The 19,847-nt window shown below is 35.6% G+C and overlaps 1 protein-coding gene across 1 annotated transcript in view; it reads left to right on the top strand.

Annotated features, from left to right (window-relative positions):
- The window catches only part of LOC146002364 (uncharacterized), a 630,594-nt gene that overhangs the window by 21,263 nt on the left and 589,484 nt on the right, over nt 1-19,847 (top strand). The gene's annotated exons all lie outside the window — the stretch shown is intronic.

The raw sequence follows: 19,847 nt of genomic DNA, 5'->3' as shown, positions 1-19,847 counted from the left end.
CAAATGCACGTAGTTCACCCTCGTTGTCAGACTAACGAGGCTCTGGCAATTGGACCTGCAGCCAGGGTAATCCTTTTTAAAGCTTGCACCGTGTTTTTCATTCAATTCATCTTATTGCCATTCATTCTTCCCGGGTTCGACTGGACTATTGACCTGAGAATGTTCTCAGAACAATTCATTTGCGAAAGTAAGATCCTTTGCATTCATTCACCAATCATATTCCTTTTCATTCGAAAATAAGCTCACGTGCAACGTCATAAACACACATGCACACGGCGGGTTTGACACTCTGGCTAGGCTTACCATTTTTCTTGGGTCCAACCCAGTACATATTCGCGATCAACTCGTTACTCCTGAATTTCAGTTTTTTTTTACAAAAAAAAATGAAATTACTTAAAAGGCTTAACATTTTATTGGAACATTAAACTATAAATTGTACAAGAAAAAAATATTAACATTATTTTCTAAAATCAATCGATTAATTTTCAAATGTTTAATTGAATAATACATTTTCTTATGTTTAGGAAATCTCTCTGTTCTAGGTTAGATTATCTGTTAGTTAACTCAGTTGTACTTTTCACTAGACAATTTTTTCTTTTCAGAAATGGCTTGTTTGTTTTAATAACATCATAAAATTCACAACATGAAAGTTCTGAATTAATTTTAACATTCAGTAGATGTTTAGTAGTGGATACTAGAAGTCTACCTCTTTCTGCAGACCAAATATTCCCCAAAATTGAAAGTACTCTCTCAACTCAACTGGAGCAGATGTTCCAGGCAAAGACATAGCAAACTCAACCACTTTAGAAATGTTGGTACATACATGAAATATCAGTCTTTTGAAACACCTTAAAAATTGGTCGTGAATATTCAATACCGGTATACGTCATGTTCAGATTCTCAAAATCCCGGATATTTTGCAATCCTGGACAGCACTAAAAACCAGGACTGTCCGAGCTAATCCTGGACGTATGGTAAGCCTAACTGTGGCATGCAGGAAAACTAGTCAAGTCACGGCGGGATTGACATGGCGAGAATGACATGAACTCTATTTTTCACATGTACTTTTTTCTCCAAATTTCATCTCTGAACTGATAACTTTGTTCCTGATGGTTGAAATAGCCTAAACAAGTCTTTATTTGGTGTGTGGTGAATTTCCTTTCCCTTCTTTAAATGTGTGATGGCGAGAACGTATCTCTTGAAAAGAGCAGAAGACGAAGCGCTCTTTCCTTTTCGCATTCCCCAGCGATTTCATTAGCTCAACTGTCCCTTCTAGATTTAAGATATTGAGCTGCACCTATCTCACTAAAAGACTGCGCCTCGGAATAGCCAAACCAGTGGTCGGTTTCTTTCCTTCCGCATTGATTCCCTCTTCCCGATTCTATCACCTCTTTGTCGATCAGAGACAGAACCAATCAGCGCCTGAGAAACTCCCCTCTCTTACAGCTGCTCCGGAAAAAAATTCACCATTGCGTAAAAGTAATCTTACTCTTCAATTCTATGCAAGAGAGGTATACCAACATCCGCTTAGAGGCTCGAGAAATGCTCACCGTGTAAAAACAGAGGAAGATATTGGTATGATTTTCATTTTACAAGATGCAGAAACTCTCAGAGTTTATACACCAATAGTGAATACACGCGCATGCGCAAACAAGCCTGGCACATAGCTGTAATTTCTACTATTCAATGGCCTGACCCTCCTTGCAAATCGTTCTGCCGAGTGGAATGTCAATATCCACCATGCTAACCGCGTATCTTCAGGCATTACACTTCCACAATACTTTATGATATCACACTAATAAATTCCAGTTTATCAATGTTGTAAATAGAAGGCAAGATTTGGAATTAATGTGTGCTTTCGACTTTAAATTATTGTTAAGGTGCAGAAATAAATAACGTTGAAGTTTACCGTAATGTCTTAATGGCGAATGCCAGAATTCTAGTCCAGTATCATTTTAGCACGAAATTCCTTGTATGATGATGACTAGACGCCGGATTTGTATGTAATTACATATTCTATTCCTTTCTAGATATATACCTTGTCAACGAATTGTATAACTGACATGATTTTGCATAAGTTTTATGTTACATATTTTTACATTTTTACCAGGATATTACATACTTTTACATATTTGTTAATTTACTTTACATCAAACAACATATTTCGGTAATTTTTTCCTATCTTGATCCTTTTTCCTATGCTTTCGATCTAGCAGAATTCTTGAAATTGCTTGGATTCTCGATTATTATTATTACATATTCTTTGATACTACATATTTAGCTACGTATCCTTTTGATAATACATATTTAGGTACATATTTTATCAATTATTGTTACATATTTATGTAGACATTTTATACTGCGTACATAAATATCTGGGGTCTAATGACGACTATCAATTCTATTTCATGTTGGAGAAAGTTTTAAGAGGGAGAATGTTATTCCACAAAATATTAAATTGGTACATAATCATCAACAAGAAGCTTAATGTTGCAAATACGAAGTTCACGATACTTAAAATTGGTAAATGAATTCCAGTAAACGAGACAGAAATTGATCTTAATGATGCGACTGTGCCTTTAAGTAATCATTAAAGTATTTGGAACTCATTATTGACCTGTACAAAAATTTCTGTTTCCAAAATAAAACTATATTCGTACATGAATCATACTTTTCATAACTTTTGAAAAATTCGTAAATATCTCAACAAAGATCATAATAAATATTTCTAGCTTTCCTGTCTTCGTCCAATATTCTTCTTTGGTGATAAGAAACTCGAAACAATCCAAAAATAGTAATTGTTTGAGAGCCATTCAAATGTTGTAAATAGAAGACAAATTATGAAATCAATGTGTGCTTTCGACTTAAAGGTGCAGAAATAAATAATATTCAAGTTACCTCTTTGTCTTTATGACGAGTTACTAATGCCAGAATTCTAGTCCAGTATCATTTTAGCACGAAATTCTACGATCACACGAACTAATTTTGCACGAACCTGGCAACAATGGTCTTTGTTAGAGAGATTGGATTTCATTCTGACCGACCAAAGGGCTACCGCGACTAATTGAAGAACTCAGTGGCTTATTTTCGATTTTCTTGTAAAGGTAGGAAGGAGGTTTAAGTGATTTATTTGCAGCTATACTATTGGTGCTGGTTGTATCTAGGTATTGTATATTTCCATTCCATCACTGTCGTATCTTAGGAATACACTTTCTTTCTGGGGTGAGAATATTTCGCATGGAGAAAGGCTTAAGCATAATAGTGCCGCCATATATTTGACATTATACAAGTACATAGACTTTTTTGGTTTGAAAAACTCAATGTGTAGACACTGTACTGTCACATTAAAAGCATCGGAAAGTTTTGTAAGTCATCGAATGCTGATAGTTATAAACAGGGAACAGATTATATGTAAACACATATTTATGTATGAAGCTGAAATCAGTTATATTTTGTATTTTCTTTGCGCATCATGGCATGTAAACTCGAAAAATTCAGTTTTTATTATCCATATTTGTACATATATTAGGTTTCGGCTCATATTTTACATATTCTAGTTTTTTTTACATATTATTTCCATATTTCAGAACATTTCTCAACATATACTCCATATTTGCGCAATAGCTACATGTCCCTGTGTGACCAAAAGAGTTGGGTGCGTGTCTTGCGAATAACTGATATATTTGAAATACACTCCCATTACTTCTTGCGATTTTGAACCCAGTTTTAGTCAATATAAATTAATCTTAAGAGAATCGTATTACATTTTTCTTTAAAATTTAGGACAAGTGTTGGCCATCATGTCGTATCCAATATGGCAGACAGGACAGTGTAAAGTATAAGTGCCAAAAAGGTTCGCACCTTCATATCTCGGTGATAGGGAATGTGTTTGTGTAAACTATAATTCTTGTGTGAAAATTAAACATGTGTATCTCAAGGCGAGTGTCATTGTGCAATCATACCTGCAATTATAAAAGTCTTTTAAAATATTATTCTCCAGCCGCCATGTTTTAAAATGGCGATCACTTATGCTATTTTGTCATATTTCATTAACCATTACAGACACAGGGGAAAGTTGCAGAAGAGTGTTTTATGTGATGAAATTAAGATTTCTTGCCGCAATGTTTTTTTAATACTCGTACATAACCCTTCTAACTCAACTTCAGGTTTACGTTTACTTGAACCAAAACCTCTCACATATTGGCTATAAATAATATAATTCTCAAGATATATTACTGCTGTTTGAGGCTATACTGAAAACTATAGAGAAGAAATAATATTTACCACAGAAGTTAGGTAAAAACCCCACAAAAAGAACACACCCACCTTACTCTTCTGTGGGGAGAAGCACACAACTGGCAAACAATGGATAAGAAATGCGCTGGCCAATGATAAACGAATATCACTAATAGTTTCCACTGAACAGTGCTTGTCATAACCAGCCCCCGTCACAACCAACCAACCCCGGTCTCTTCCATAGCCGTCAGCATAAATACTAGTGGTGCTACTACTGCCGCCCCCGTGGCGGAGTGGTTAGCACATCGCGCTACGACGCCAGGGGCCCCGAGTTCGAATTCTGGCCTGGGCATGGATGTTTGTGAGTGTCCATTCATCAATTTCAACATATCATCACTCATCCCCATCTTCGGAAATTAGCCAAAAGTGGCACAAGAAGCGAAGTAAAATCAAGCAAATCAATCTAGTGGTAATACTATTTCATAAATTAGTGTCGAGTGTACGTGAATTTGTACAAAAGTTTTTTCAACGAATTGAAATCACCTTATATTCAATTATACAAATAAATTCATGGAAAAGATTACGTTAATTACCTTAGAGAAATTTATAAAGACTCGTTGAAAATTTTCGAACTTCGGTTCCGGATTTTGGTACAGTGGGATCCATGAGGATTACCGTGCAAATTGTCCATGACTATTTTCATTAATTTTTCTCTTACATCCTGTGTGTTTTTAAGCGATGGATTTTTCTGCATGCTGGTGCAGAAGTTATCAACATGTTGTTTTGAGTTTTCTTTTAATTCTTGAAGCTCTTATTGGGTCAAGTAAAGTGTACGAACATGGTGATGGACAATTTGCACGCTAATACACATGGATCCCACTGTACCGGTTCTCTCCCGACCTCGAAGTTTATGCATAGCTGCCTAGCCCCGTTGTATGTACATTTATAAGGCCGGCTTAAGACGAAAGCATTTCCTTTAACATTTTTAGTAGCATAAATGCTATCTAAATGCTTTCAAAAATCTCATAGCAGATAATACTTTACACGGAAGCATTTCAAGTAACTTTCGGTTAGCTTTTGCGATTACAACGTATAACATATACAGCACGAAAGGCACGTTGAGATACACCATCTCTGATGAGTTCACTAAAATATTCTTCCATACGTGAACAGTTAACGTTGTAAAGTATGTATTTAAGCAGTGCCATTGATTTGTAACTAACACATTTTAGAAGGAAACGATATTCCTCTCGGTTGAATAGTTATCGCCTTTTAAAATCTTGAAGTGATACATTGTTTACATCTCACTCGGCCGCCATTACAACTGCGCTCGTGACCTACAGGTCGCTTCTGATTGGTTACGCTACGAAAAATGATACAGACCGAGCCTATCCTTGACAAATGCCATAAAATATGCCATGGCTTCTGAAATGCCATACGATTTTTCACTTTACACGGAAGCATTTCATGTAACTTTCGGTCAGCTTTTGCGATTACAACGTATAACATATGCAGCATGAAAGGCACGTTGAGATGCACCATCTATGCTGAGTGCACGGTGTTTACAATTGAAACAACTAAAATATTCTTCCATACGTGTACAGTAAATGTTGCAAAGTATGTATTTAAGCAGCGCCATTGTTTTATAGCTAATAAAGTTTTATACGAAACGTTATTCCTCTCGGTTCAATAGTTATCGGCGTTTAACACATTCGGGTCTGGCCTCATAATACATCATTTTTACCTCTGGTCTGGGGTTTTTGGTTGTTTTTTTTAAAAAAATAATAGAAAAAATATTTTTAATTTGTTTTTATTTACCACATATTTCTTAAATCTACAAAACTTCCTCTTTTCAATGAACAAAAATTTGTTAAATTTTCTTTTCATATTCAGACATTTTTGAATATTTTTTCAGCAATGTTTTGTGACAAGAAGTACAACATTGCAACAAATGTTAATATAGAGATATTTTAAGTTCGTAATCTGGAAATTTCAATAATTAACTACATAAACTATCAATACATCTTTTGAATCTTGCATAAGAATACTTCTTATGTGCACATAAAAAACAGTTACAAAAATAATTTCAAATTACAGGTAATTAGCTTTTGTATGAAAAAGTGGCTGCAGGACAGGACCAGACGATGTATCAGTTGGTTCTGCGTCATCTGTAAAAATTAAACAAATAAATAAAAAACTAAATAAATAAAATAAATTTTCATTTGACTTACACTATACAAAATAATAAATGGAAAAACTAAAAATACATCAGTGCATGTAGGAGAATCAAGCAAGAGGCAAATTACCTCTTCTCACTTCATTCATAAAATACTAGAGTTTGCAACATTGTTTATATTGTCAACAATTAATTATTACGAATATAACCTACCTTCCAAATCTTCAAATTCCTCTGCATCATCAAAATCGTCGCTAACTTCAACCTCTGAGGCGGAATCCTCATGCAGAATTTCCGCTATGCAGTCTGGATCTAAATGAAGTGCACACAAAAGAACCTTTAGTTCCAGAACCTAACTTGACAGAACTTAAAGATGCTATTAAAAGGCTAAGGAATAACAAAGCACCTGGCATAGATTTAATACCAGCTGAGTTAATTAAATATGGTGGAAATTCGTTAATATGTTAAATTCATAAATTAATCTGTTTAATATGGAATATAGAAGAAATCCCTCAACAGTGGAAATAATTCATAATTGTTCCTGTGTTTAAAAAAGGTGATAAAATGAAGTGCAATAATTACCGTGGAATTTCTCTACTCTCAACAACATATAAAATATTATCCAACATTCTTTTAACAAGACTAACCCCATATGCTAATGAAATTATAGGTGATTATCAATGTGGATTTAAACGTAACAGATCAACTACAGATCAAATTTTTCACATCAGACAGACACTTGAAAAAAGTTGGAATATAATCAAAATGTCCATCAGCTATTCATTGATTTCAAAAAAGCATATGATTCAGTCAAAAGAGATAAATTATATAATATATTAGTCGAGTTTGGAATACCTAAGAAGCTTGTTAGTATGATAAAAGTATGCACCAGCCCGACCCTGAGGCCGAGCGGTTAGCACATCGCGCTGCGACGCCAAGGGTCCCGGGTTCGAATCCCGGTCGGGCTTGGTTGTTTGTGAATGTCCATTCATCAATTTCATCCTTTCATCACTCATCCTCATCTTCGCAAATTAGCCAAGAGGCACAAAACGCGAAGTAAAATAAACTAAAATCAATCAATCAATCAATCAAAAGTATGCACCAGTGAAACAGAAAGTAAAATTCGTGTGGGTATTAATGTGTCTGACAAATTTACAATTCATGATGGGTTAAAACAAGGAGATGCATTATCTCCATTGCTCTTTAATTTTGCCTTAGAACATGCTGTTAGGAAGGTAAAAGAAACTAACGAAGGACTAAAATTAAATGGTGTGACTCAGTTGTTAGCATATGCAGATGATGTAGACTTATTAGGGGATGATATAAATACAATTAAGAATAATGCTAAAATATTTTTCAAAACTGCTAAAGAGATAGGTTTGGAAGTTAACAAAGAGAAATCAAAATATATGATTACAGGCCGAAACCAAGTGTTAGGTAATAATCAAAATCTAATTATTGATAGCAACTCGTTTGAACCAGTTTCCAAATTCAAATACTTAGGAGTAATATTAACATGTGAAAATTATATTAAAGATGAAATAAAAAGTAGGCTTAATTCAGGAAATGTATGTTACTTCTCTCTTCCTAAACTTTTGTCTTCTCGTTTAATATCTAAGAAACTAAAAGTTAAAATATACAAAACAGTAATTTTGCCTGTAGTATTATATGGGTGTGAAACTTGGTCCCTTACGTTGAAAGAGGAACATAAATTGAGAGTATTTGAAAATAAGATCCTTAGGAAAATATTTGTACCTAAAAGGGATGAGGAGACAGGTGAGTGGAGAAGGTTACATAATTTAGAACTACATAATTTGTATACATGTCCAGATATTATTAGAATAATTAAATCAAGAAGACTTAGGTGGGCAGGCCATGTGGCACGAATGGGAGAGGAAAGAGGAGTTTACAGGATTCTTGTTGGTAAACCTGATGGTAAGAGACCTGTAGGAAGGCCAAGACGAAGATGGAGGGACAACGTTAAGATGGACCTAAAGGAAATCGGTAGGGATGGAAAAGATTATATAGATCTTGCTCAAGATAGGCAAAGATGGAAAGCCTGTGTTGCTGCAGCCATGAACCTTCGGGTTTAAGAAGGCTAGAGAGTTAATTAGTTAGTTAGTCTGGATCTAATGTCGCCATTCTAAACAATGTACAGTACATCAACCCGACAACAAACAGTCGCAGGTGCGAGATAAAAATAGCACATCAGTCACCTAGCGGTCGGAATTTCAACAGAGGGGCTTGAATGAACACGCACATGATACGAAGTACGAGCATAGCCCGTCGTTCAATCGGCAAAGCGATTGCACACCGCAGGACGGGCTATGCACGTCGTTCGTCCACATTGACTTTAAGTGCACTGCGGGCTATGCCCGTCGTGAGACCCCAATGTGATTTAAAAACGTGAAGTGATACATTGTTTACATCCCACGCGGCCGCCATTACAAATTCACTCGTGACCTAGAGGTCGCTTTTGATTGGTTACGCTACGAAAAATGCTACGGATCGAGCCTATCCTTGAGAAATGCCATGAAATATGCCATGGCATCTGAAATGCTATAACATTTCTTACTTTACACGGTAGCTTTTTGGTCATGGCACAAATGTTAAGGGAAATGCTAAGGAATATGCTTTCGTTTAAAGCGGGCTTAATTCTCCCCATGCGGATATTCCTTGTGTTTGAAAGTTATTCTGCTCGATGCAAGAGTTGAGCTTTTGTCGGTTAACGTGAATTCAAAATGTATAACATGCCAAAAAACTCATGGCTATTCGGATGTGTATTTGCAGCCATAAAAAAAATGTAAGGTCGCATTTACAGGAACCGAAAAGTTTTTATGGCTACCATATTTCATTTAAATTCTTGTAATGGCTTGCTGACCTTTGGGACATTTTGCTACTTTCTTTTTAACATGTTGCCAGGCCATGCTTGCAGTTGTTAGTTGCTTGCAGTTCCGCGTTCCGAAAGGACTAATAATTGAAACGACATATTCATCGACACGGGTTAAAGGCACGGAATTTGATAAAAAATCATCTTTTTCTGAGCCTTGAAAACAACGCTAAACGTTACATCAGTCCGTTTCCCTTCAGTTAGAACAAGAAAACATGATTTATATTTTGCATTTTTCGAACATTTTTTCTTTAGCTTTTAGGTCATTTTTCAGATTTTTTTGCCATTTTTCTTGCATTTCTCTTCATTATTGAGGTTTATTTTTCTTATCGCCTATTGTTCCATGATTTTTAAATGCATATTTCCTGACGTGGTCCTTCTAGCAAGTTCGCCATTAATCGACAATATGGTCAATGGAAAAGCACAATATTATTTTTAACTGAAAAGTTTGGCAATGGATTAAATAATTAATTGTGGTAAATTTATTTTTCCTCCAACAAACTTAATATACTTTGTGTGAAGCTTAATTTCAAGTTCCCTTGATGGCCTCCATTATTGCTTAAATCTGTGGTTTTAAATTAAAATTAGTCACAATACTTTTTTTAAAAAAATACACAATCTGATGTACGCGAAACTCAACTGTGTTTTCAGATGCTAGCTGACTGCTGTCTAGTGCAAGGCCTATTCTGAAAGGAGGTGAATGCCTTGTACAGAAAAACCTTGCTGTGTATTGCATGCAACCTTGAAGTAACAATAAAGAAAACTACATTTATTTTATCCCTTTGCTTTAGTAGTTCAAACCACCAAACAACGGGTTGTATCAAATTATTCGACTGCACTCTTGTAATTTACAAAAAATCAAGCTCTAATTTCAAGATCGAAAATTAATTTTAGGTCTTTTTTTACCATTTTTATATCATATTATAATAATTTTAAGGTCATTCTATGGGTAATTTTTTGACATTTTTTAGGCCATCAACTTCCGAACACTAATAATTACTAAAGCTAGAGTTAGAAGCAGAGAGGGCTGAAGAGGTGAAACGTACATGTTTTTTGTCTAGATTGGAAATGATAGGTAATAAAGTTTTTTTTTAAAAATGCAGTTATTTTCTTACTTCTAATTTAAAGTAAGGCACCAAAATAGTATAGGTAGGTTTTATGTAACGTCAGGATGCACACAGCCGCCATGTTTGTGGCCAATTTTGTTTGTCTTGTGCAAGGAAATAACGTGAGCTTCTGTTTGAAACACTGAATACTGTACAATGTATCGTAAACAAGGTTCAATTCTTCCGCCCGCCCTCTTGTATGTTTACAAGAACTGGCATCCATCATGTCTGCTCGAAGCTGCAATGCAACAGTGTGTGACGTAGCTGAAACACACCTACAAGTATAAACTACTTGTAAACTTAAACATAAATACTTCAGAATCACGTAGATACGTTGCAGATCTGAAATTACTACATAAGATCATAAATGGAAACCTAAGATGTAGCATCCCACTCCACGAACTCTCCCTCAGAGTGCCCAGAGTGTTTGGTACGTTCTGTTCTCAAATATATTGAAGGTTGACACATCAGAAGCCGACCAATACAAACTCTTTGACAAGGACCGGAAGCTTCTCAAGTTCGTGCTAATGCAAGGACTGGCCCTGGTACAAAGTGATTGGGACATAATTGGAAAGTGTAGCACCTGCGTTTGGCCTGTTTTGTCTGATGGAGTTATGAATAGAGCCCGGAAGTTCAGGCATTTCGTTAAAATAGGCAGGCAAAAAGGCATTTATAATGTGGAAAATAGGCACTAAAAATGGGAAAAAAGGCAAAATAAACTGAAAAAGGGACATTTGAAAGTCACTTACTTTTATCTATAATTTTTGCAAAATGTTAATGAAGCATACATAAAACAAGCAAATGTAGCTGGACTCATTTCGATAACAGCATTTTCACCTTTTAGAATATCACAAATTGTTTTCAATTGTTTCAAGTCATCATTTGCACTCACTACCCATTTGCACTTTTCCACAATAGCTGACCCCTTTTCTCCTGACACTTCCATCATCTGCTGCATAGATTCCTCGACGATTTTCATGGATGCTACAAGAGTCTCACCTCTTTTTTCTAGCTTTGTAATTGTATCTGGCAATGCACCATAATGTGCAAAAATAAACGACAGTTCATTCTTCAGTTCTGAATAGCACAGGAGTTTTTTCACTTCACGAATTGAAGCCGCTTCATTTTCTGGAAGAGCATCGATCACCTCACTGATTTTTTCAAGGTGGTTAGCATAATATATAGCTGCTGATATCCAGGTTCCCCATCTCGTCAAGACTTGTTGCGGAGGTAAACTAAGCTCAGGTGCAACTTCCTGAAATGTTCGAGTTCGAGAGGGAGATTTCAGAAATATCTTCTTTGTGTTCGAAATCAACCTGTCCACTTCTGGGTGCAAAACACTAACTTTTTCGGCGATTCTGTGCATTGCGTGGGCTACACATGTGATATGAAGCATGTTCGGGAAGAGAATTTTCAATGCTATGGCAGCCTTCTTCATATAGGGAGCTGCATCGCTGATAAAAAGTAACACGTCATCATGATGTATACCATCTGGCCAGAGCAGAAGTAGGGAATTTGAGAATAACTGAGCTATTGACGAACCATTGGCTCTCTCTAGTTGTTCTGACGTGAGAAGAAATGACGAGGATTCTCCGCATGTTGGTTCCATAGTTCATATGATGACGTTGGCTATTCAGCGTCCCATAGCGTCAGTACTTTCATCTGTTTAAGTCCAAACCTTCTTTCCACCAACTTCAGCACGAATTCTTTGCAGAGCTTCTTCGCAGCAAATGCTTAAATATGTTTTCCGCAGCGTAGATTCCGACGGCACCGTTTTTTTAGTGTATTTCTCCAGGAATGTCCTCAGTGACTTGTTTTCCATTTTCCAGAAAGGTATCCCTGCTTCCATGAAAGCTTTGCACAGTTCAAGAGAAAACTGAGATTGCCTGTTGGATGAAGTGCCCACTGTTGAAATTAGGGATATCTTCTTCTGTCCAACCTTTTTGGCAACTGCAGATTTATGTTTTGCTGTTGACACATGCTGAGATATAAAGTATTTTTTCTCATGGTTGAATGTTTTTTCACATATCTTGCAGAGAAGAATAGTACCATCTGTCAAAAATGTGCTTTCACCAAATTCATGCACGTAACCATGTAACTTACCACTTAATAGCACACAAAATTTCGGCATGATGACAACTACACGATCCTTTCCTTCCAAAGTGCAGAACTAAACTAATGATAGAGAACTTGATTTTGGAATCCATGCAAAGACCCTTGGGCGTTAGTGCTGTTTCTTGTCAATAACCTCCTGACACGGACGCTGGACGTGATGACGTAATTATGCAGGTGTTCTGCAACAGGTTTTCAGCAGTCAATCATTCACAAGGACATGTTAACGGAAAGGCAATATCTTAACTCAGCATGAAATACTATTTTTTTTTTAAACACACTTTTCTCCTTCAGCAATGTTGAAACACACGTGAGTTCAATATTACTTAAATAAGGCGAAAATTAATCACATAATAAACGGAAGAAAAATAAATGCCAAGAACGTTTTTTGGGAGAAAAATAATTTATTTACACATTTTTTTAAAAAAATGTTCAAATTTCATTGAAAAAGGCAAAAAAAGGCATTATAATTAAAAATAGGCAGTGGGGTCCCAAATAGGCAAAATAGGCAAAATGAAAAGGCTTCTAAAACATTCGAAACAACATAAAAAACGTATATCCGGAAAAATTTTATCAATATATGCAGTAGATAAAAAGAGGCATTTTGCCAAACTTCCGGGCTCTAGTTATGAATAAAGTTTTACCAAATTTGATATCCGGTTTGTTTCTTTGTAGTATATTTATACGAGGGACATTCAGTGTGCTCTAATACTCAGTAAGAAAACAAAATATAGCATGTTTATTTTTCAACTGCCTTTTCAACGCTTTTCATCGCCTCTCTAACACCTCTATGCACTGTTGGAAGAATTTTTCCTCCTGGTCATGAAACCGTGCGTCGACAGCATCCACGACTGTCATCCGGAAAAGTTTGTCCACGGAGATGTCGCTTGGAGCAAGGTCGGGTGAGTAAGGGGGGTGATCCAGCAATTCGAATTCAGCAGCTTGAATAACAGACATCGCAACACCTAACCTGTGGATGGGAGCGTTGTCCTGATGCAGCAGCACCACATTGGTCAACATTCTTCTTCTCTTGCTCTTGATTGCGGCTCGTAATTTTGGTATTAGGTCGCCATATTACTGGCTCGTAATGGTGGCTCCACGTTCAAGATAATGTAACATCAAGACCCCCCCCCCCTAGGACTCCAGAATGCTGTTTCCATAACGTTTCTGGCTGATGGATGAACAGGAAATTTCTCTGGGGTTGGGAAAGAGTTGTCCTTCCACTGAATCGAGCTTTATTTGGACTTTCGTCAAAATGGTGGATCCACGTTTAGTCCACCGTCCCATATCTGTATAAGATGTCCTGTGAATCTGCGCGATACGTGCATAGAATTTCCTTGAATATATCTCTGAGTTCCGTTTCTGAGCAGGAGTCAGGTTCTGGGGAATCTATCTTCGTTTCGTTAATATATTACACACTGTGCTCATTAATAAGTCTGTGCACTTCGCTAACAACCTGACGGTGGCTTGTCTGTCAGCTATCACCATGTCATGAATCTTGCCGATATTTGTACTGACGTCTTTCATAGTGGCACCTCAGCAGAATCACCACTCTTCTCGTACTATCACCTTACTTCACCCTTTAATCTCTATATTTAGTCACAGTTTTTTTTTATCTTGTCTTTATTATTATTATTATTATTTTATTATTGTTACTAATTCTCAAATTTTGGAGACTTTAACTTTTCTCAATATCATTCAAGAAATAACACTCGTTCTACTCCCTCCGTCATAACACTTTATACCTTGTTCTATTACTAACATACTGATAAATACATATCACTACTAGCAAAAAATCTTCACTGTAAATCAAGTTTGTTTCTGGAACGCCGAAACAATCCTGATCCACACTATCCATGAGACGTTAAGCAGTTGTGGGTCATCGCCTCAAACATGTATAATTGAAAGTATCAATAAAGAAGGAGGAAATGGAAAACGGGGGGGGGGGACTGAATTTCAGCGGATCTGACGCCCTGGTTTATTTTAAGAGGCACCAGGGCACTAAGCACCTAACCCTGAATGTATGCGGGTAGAATTTGTGCGTCTTCGAGGGTTCTCTTATTCTGTGCTTCTGTTGTTAAAAAAAAGAAAATCGCATGTTCCTGTTACACTTGATCTTCGCTGCACCATATAGAATATGATGGAGCAGATTGTGCTAATGTTTTTACCAAATCATCATGAATTTTCTTCGGTTTTAACATTTTCATTTTCAAGTACTTGATGACAGTAAGAAGTCCAGTTGTCCATTTTCACCACCTCCCTTTGATATGACACCCTGCGAAAACTAATATAGCTAGATGTTAGAGCGGATTGTATTTTTTGCATAGAATCATTATAAGGGATCAAGTTAAACATATGCTGCTGCGAGGCGGAAGAGGTTCAGTGTTAGAACATACTGAACGCCCCTCGTATATATTTGGAATGATTTATCGAATGGTAAATGTTTTGCAAAATTTCTAAAGAATTATATTGCAGACCTCTACATGATTTTAAGTGGGACTCTTGCACGCGAATACATTGGTTCAATTTATTTTAACTTCAAAGGATATCAAGAAGTGACGACATTTATTTATTGCAGCTGGTTACGTGAGAGACTCGTTTATATTCCGATTGTGGTATTCAGACTTTTGATAGTAAAATAAAGTTTTCATACTATACACGTACGAGCAAGTCATACCCTGAAGTTATAGTTTTTTTATTATTATTATAGTCCTGTAAAAGAATCGTTAAACATTTCTCTGCTATGGTACCACGTGACGGATTCAGTTATTTTCTCTTTTAGACGGAAAAATGTCTGAGTCTTGGTACTATGTGATGATATTCATATATGCTAATACTCTACTTCTAGAGTGAAGATACTTCTCTTTTTCCTTTTTACTTCTTTATTGCAACCTAGAGGGTTGATGTTGAAGCAACAGTCCCCTGGGCGTTCTGGCATTCAGGGAATAATATATTCAGTTCTCGTCATATATGATACCGTGCTGATTCTTCCTTAGCACAAGTGGACCCAGGACCGTATATTCTTCGGAAATCCTTAGCATACTGCCAGTATATGCACATGCGATAATTATTTTCATTTGTTAGATATGAATTTTCAATGTGTTATATAAACTGATATCTTTGCTTATTCTTAAGAATCGGAATACAAGAAAATAAACAATCATGTTTTAATTGATTGATTGATTCATTTGGTTTATTTTACTTCACATTTCTGCCACTTTTGGCTAATCGCGAAGATGAGGATGAATGATGGAAATTGATGGAAGGACACTCACAAAGAACACTCATGCCCAGACCGAGATTCGAACCCGTTTTATCATGTTTTAATGTTTAGTTTAAATTTACCTTTTTAAAAGATTGACAAACAACAGTCATACTGAAACAATCACTAATGCTAATACGGTCAAAAAATAAAACTTAGGCCAAATTCAGTGGCTCATTAACATATTCCTGAAGAGAAGTATTTACTTTTAAACAATTAAAATCAATGTACAATTAAAAGAATCAATATTAGTTTATTTAGCTTTTCCAGAAATTCTAATTTTATATATTTTTCCACAACAGTTCTAGAGAGGTGCTAAGATGTAAAACCTGAAAAAAAAGAAATGTAAACAATACATTTGGGCTACATTCATTACTTGTCATTCTCATTACTGACTAGAAAAAATGAATTATTATTGTCGATTTGAGATACGTTTATGTGAATCGTGCTTTTAATGATTTTATAAGTGAAACTATTTCATAGCCGGCTTCGGTTTAAGAAACTTGTGCATTGTACCGATGACTTTTGAGGTCTTGAAAAAATAATACCATCGATTGTTAATTCAATAGTTTTTACAAAAAAAGAAAGATTTCCATCTAATCCTTTTCATTATCTTTCTTGCCATCTTTTCTTTCAGAAATTCTTATCTCATATTCATATAAAAGGCTGATTATTTTAACTGTCAGCGAGTCGTTGGGATTGCTTCGTGCAACCACATCAAACGCAACATTGTGACCTTGAATTTTAAAGCACTAATTACATAGCTCATTACATCATCTGGAACCTTTTGAATTGGCAAAGGTTTCATTTCCCTACCAATTTTCCAGGATGAGCATATTGCACTTATAACTCCAATTTTCCAAGTTCCTAATTATCATTGGATTCAGAATAATTGCATGTGTTACATTGTAGTAATATATTTGCTGATGCTCTTTTTTTAATGTTGTTTCATTTTATATGCTTTTGAAATATGTTTCACATATGGCACAAAGGTGATAATACGGAAAATATGTCTTGAAATACTTAATTAAAGACTGTAAATTACGTGTTTTGATGTGACTTGTGGATTTAACTTGCTATTGTGTTCAATTGTTATTAATATTATTGTAAAGACTCAATCATTGACGTATTTTGTGCATTTCTAACGTTATTTAATCTTTATTTGTACATTTACTTCATTTCTATTGTGGAGTCATTCGATATGAAAGTGGACAAACAATTATATTTTTATTCAATGTATCACTTATGTAAAGTTAAAGGGGAAACTTTGCAGAATTTGAAATTTTTAATAAAACATTAGTTTCATAGCATTTAAATAACAGCTAGTGTTAAAGAAACACAGAATATGATTCATTAGTATTATTTATAGTAGAAGTGAGAATTTAGTTTCATTATGATATAGTATTATACCTTAAGAAAACTAAGATCATTCTAATTGACTCATTCATTGTTTCTATATCTTAAGCTCTGAAGTATCCCACTTCATTTCTGAAACAAACTTTAGTTTGAAGAATCTATTTACATAATTTTGAGAGTATTGTCATTGTTCCATAATCCTACAAATTAAATAATGTGCATGATGTAACACCCATCACAAAATTTGTCCCACACGTCACAGCGAAAAACTGTTTATAAAAGAAGTATGTAATATTAAAAGAAAAGCATCAAAATGTCAAATAAAGTTTGCTTTGTGAAAATGAAATAAAATTGTCTCAGCAAACTCATCTATATTTCCAAGAGTTTTCTGAAAGACTGAGGAATTACCTAAAGTCATGTGTCAGAAGTGTCACACCCATCACAATTACCAAAAATGTATTTTCTGGAACTGAAAATTGAGAACTGGGAGGAATATTCTGAAATTAAATAACTTTCATCAAGGGAAATGATATTACATGAATTTATAGAGTTTACACATTTGAATATGCTAAGAAAATAATTAAACAATTAATGTGAATTTGTCTGAATGTCACACCCATCACATTGTAATGCACTATGAATACATATCATGTGGCAACCAGTTGTCGTAACCATTACTAATGGCCAGTTTTAGGATTTTCATGTAAGAACATTGATCCTAGTTAATATGTCACTGATTAACCTGTACGTAGAGAGCGAACTGTTAAGTGGATAGGACAGAAATCAGGAGTATTTTTGTCCAATAAGAGTGGCAATATAGATAGACATACATATGTATGATAAAGTTGTGGAAAAGACAATGCGCAATTCAAGGATCATATTGAAAAGATCATTGTTAAAATTTTAGAATCAAAGAAAAGATAAAGATGTGGTACATTGGAAGGTGCGGGGGCTTGACGCAGGCAACGAATTGTCTAAATCACAAGAAGTATGCGAAGATACGAGTCGAGAACTCGGTGCTTTCAGACGGCAGAAGATGAAATGTAAACAATGGTTCGAGAGCGGAATCCAGTGTTCTTCATCCTAGTTAAACAATATCACGGACAGCAGAGCTAAAGAAAATACCCCGCCTAGTGCTCAAGAAATAACAACATTGTTAGCAAACTTAGGGGATGGAAGCTCTGTGGAAAATCAAACAAATCAATATCCAATATTTGGAAACAGTAGGACGTGTCAATAGTTATCATGATTAGGGACAGGATAATTATATAATCACGTGTATTTTCTGTTAACTTTATCTATCAATATCGGTGATCAGGCCAAATTAATCCTAAAAAGGTGTATTTATTCCGCAATTAAATTTTTCTCTATAAGTAAATACAGGGAATGCAAAATGAATGGTGCAACATTACATATTTTACTCCACAAATACATATATTTACACACTTTACCCCACAAGTACATATATTTACAGATTTTACTCCACAAGTATCTACATATATTTACATAAGTATATATTTTTACACATTTGCTAATTATTTTGAAATATATACGTATGTATACACACACGACGGAATGTGTGGCTCAGAATTGACATTGAAATTCTTAACTCAACAGTCGCTTCTCCTGAAAGTGTAGTGACAGCGATTAAGGGGGGAAGTGGGGAGGGCTGTTGTCCCCCCACTATTTGCCAGGTTTGCCCCTGCACTATGCTTAAACCTTATCTACCAAGGGAAAGTAAACTCTCTCCCCCCCATCCGCAGTTTTGGAACCCAATCGCCGCCACTGGGTGAAAGGATCAATTGCGGATGGGGTGAAAAATAATATGTCTTCCACATTGAAGAATAACACAAGCCACAATACAATTTTAGGCAATAACTTTGACACTTTGGAAAATAAGTACGTGCAAGAAGGTTTGGGCAAGTTTGAATATGCAGCATCATTTCCTGCGAAGCGGAAAGCCATAATTAAATATGTACTGAAACCATTCGATATAAAGGGTTTGACGGGTGCAAATCTGATACAACACTCTTGCACTAATTATGGCATCAAGGCACACCTCTGATTTCACTATGGACCTTATAGGTGATGGGATTATCTCCAAAACAATATGTCCACCATTATCCACACACTTTTCAGTCCTGATTTCTTCTTGAGAAGTTTTTTAAAAGCGAAAGCCAACCAAACCCCATACACTGGAGCACTGTTAGAAGTTACGGAAAAATGTACAATATTCTACCGTTAAAAATTTAACAGCCTGCCTGTTAATTTATAAAAACGGTGTGCACCGTTTTTTATGTCAATTTCAATACTTTATTATGCACGAAGAATGATTATATATTTCTCCTGCTTACACCATAAATATATTGTATAAAACTGAATCATTCAAATTAGATTAATTAGGGCAACTATATAATGGCCGTTACTACATTAAAAACGGTCACGATCATTTTTTTAACGGTAGTTGGATGGCGGCGAAAATTGACTGTGTTAGACCGTCATGTCTTCAGTCAGCTTTTACTGTGTATTGAAGAATAAAGCTACTTGAGAAGCAAATTGACGAATGGTGAAACGTGGTGATATGTGTTCAAACATAAGAGCATCGAAGTTAATGTATAACATATACAATGCGCCAATTAATGGGGGGAAGCCGGGGATCGCTACCCCCCCACAAAATATCCCCGGCAAAATATTTTTTCTTTTCCTTCT

The sequence above is a fragment of the Lepisma saccharinum genome, chromosome 18 (genome assembly GCF_977018435.1).
Source record: "Lepisma saccharinum chromosome 18, izLepSacc3.1, whole genome shotgun sequence".
NCBI classification, from domain to species: Eukaryota; Metazoa; Arthropoda; class Insecta; order Zygentoma; family Lepismatidae; genus Lepisma; species Lepisma saccharinum.
This window is presented reverse-complemented; position numbering and strand designations above follow the sequence as displayed.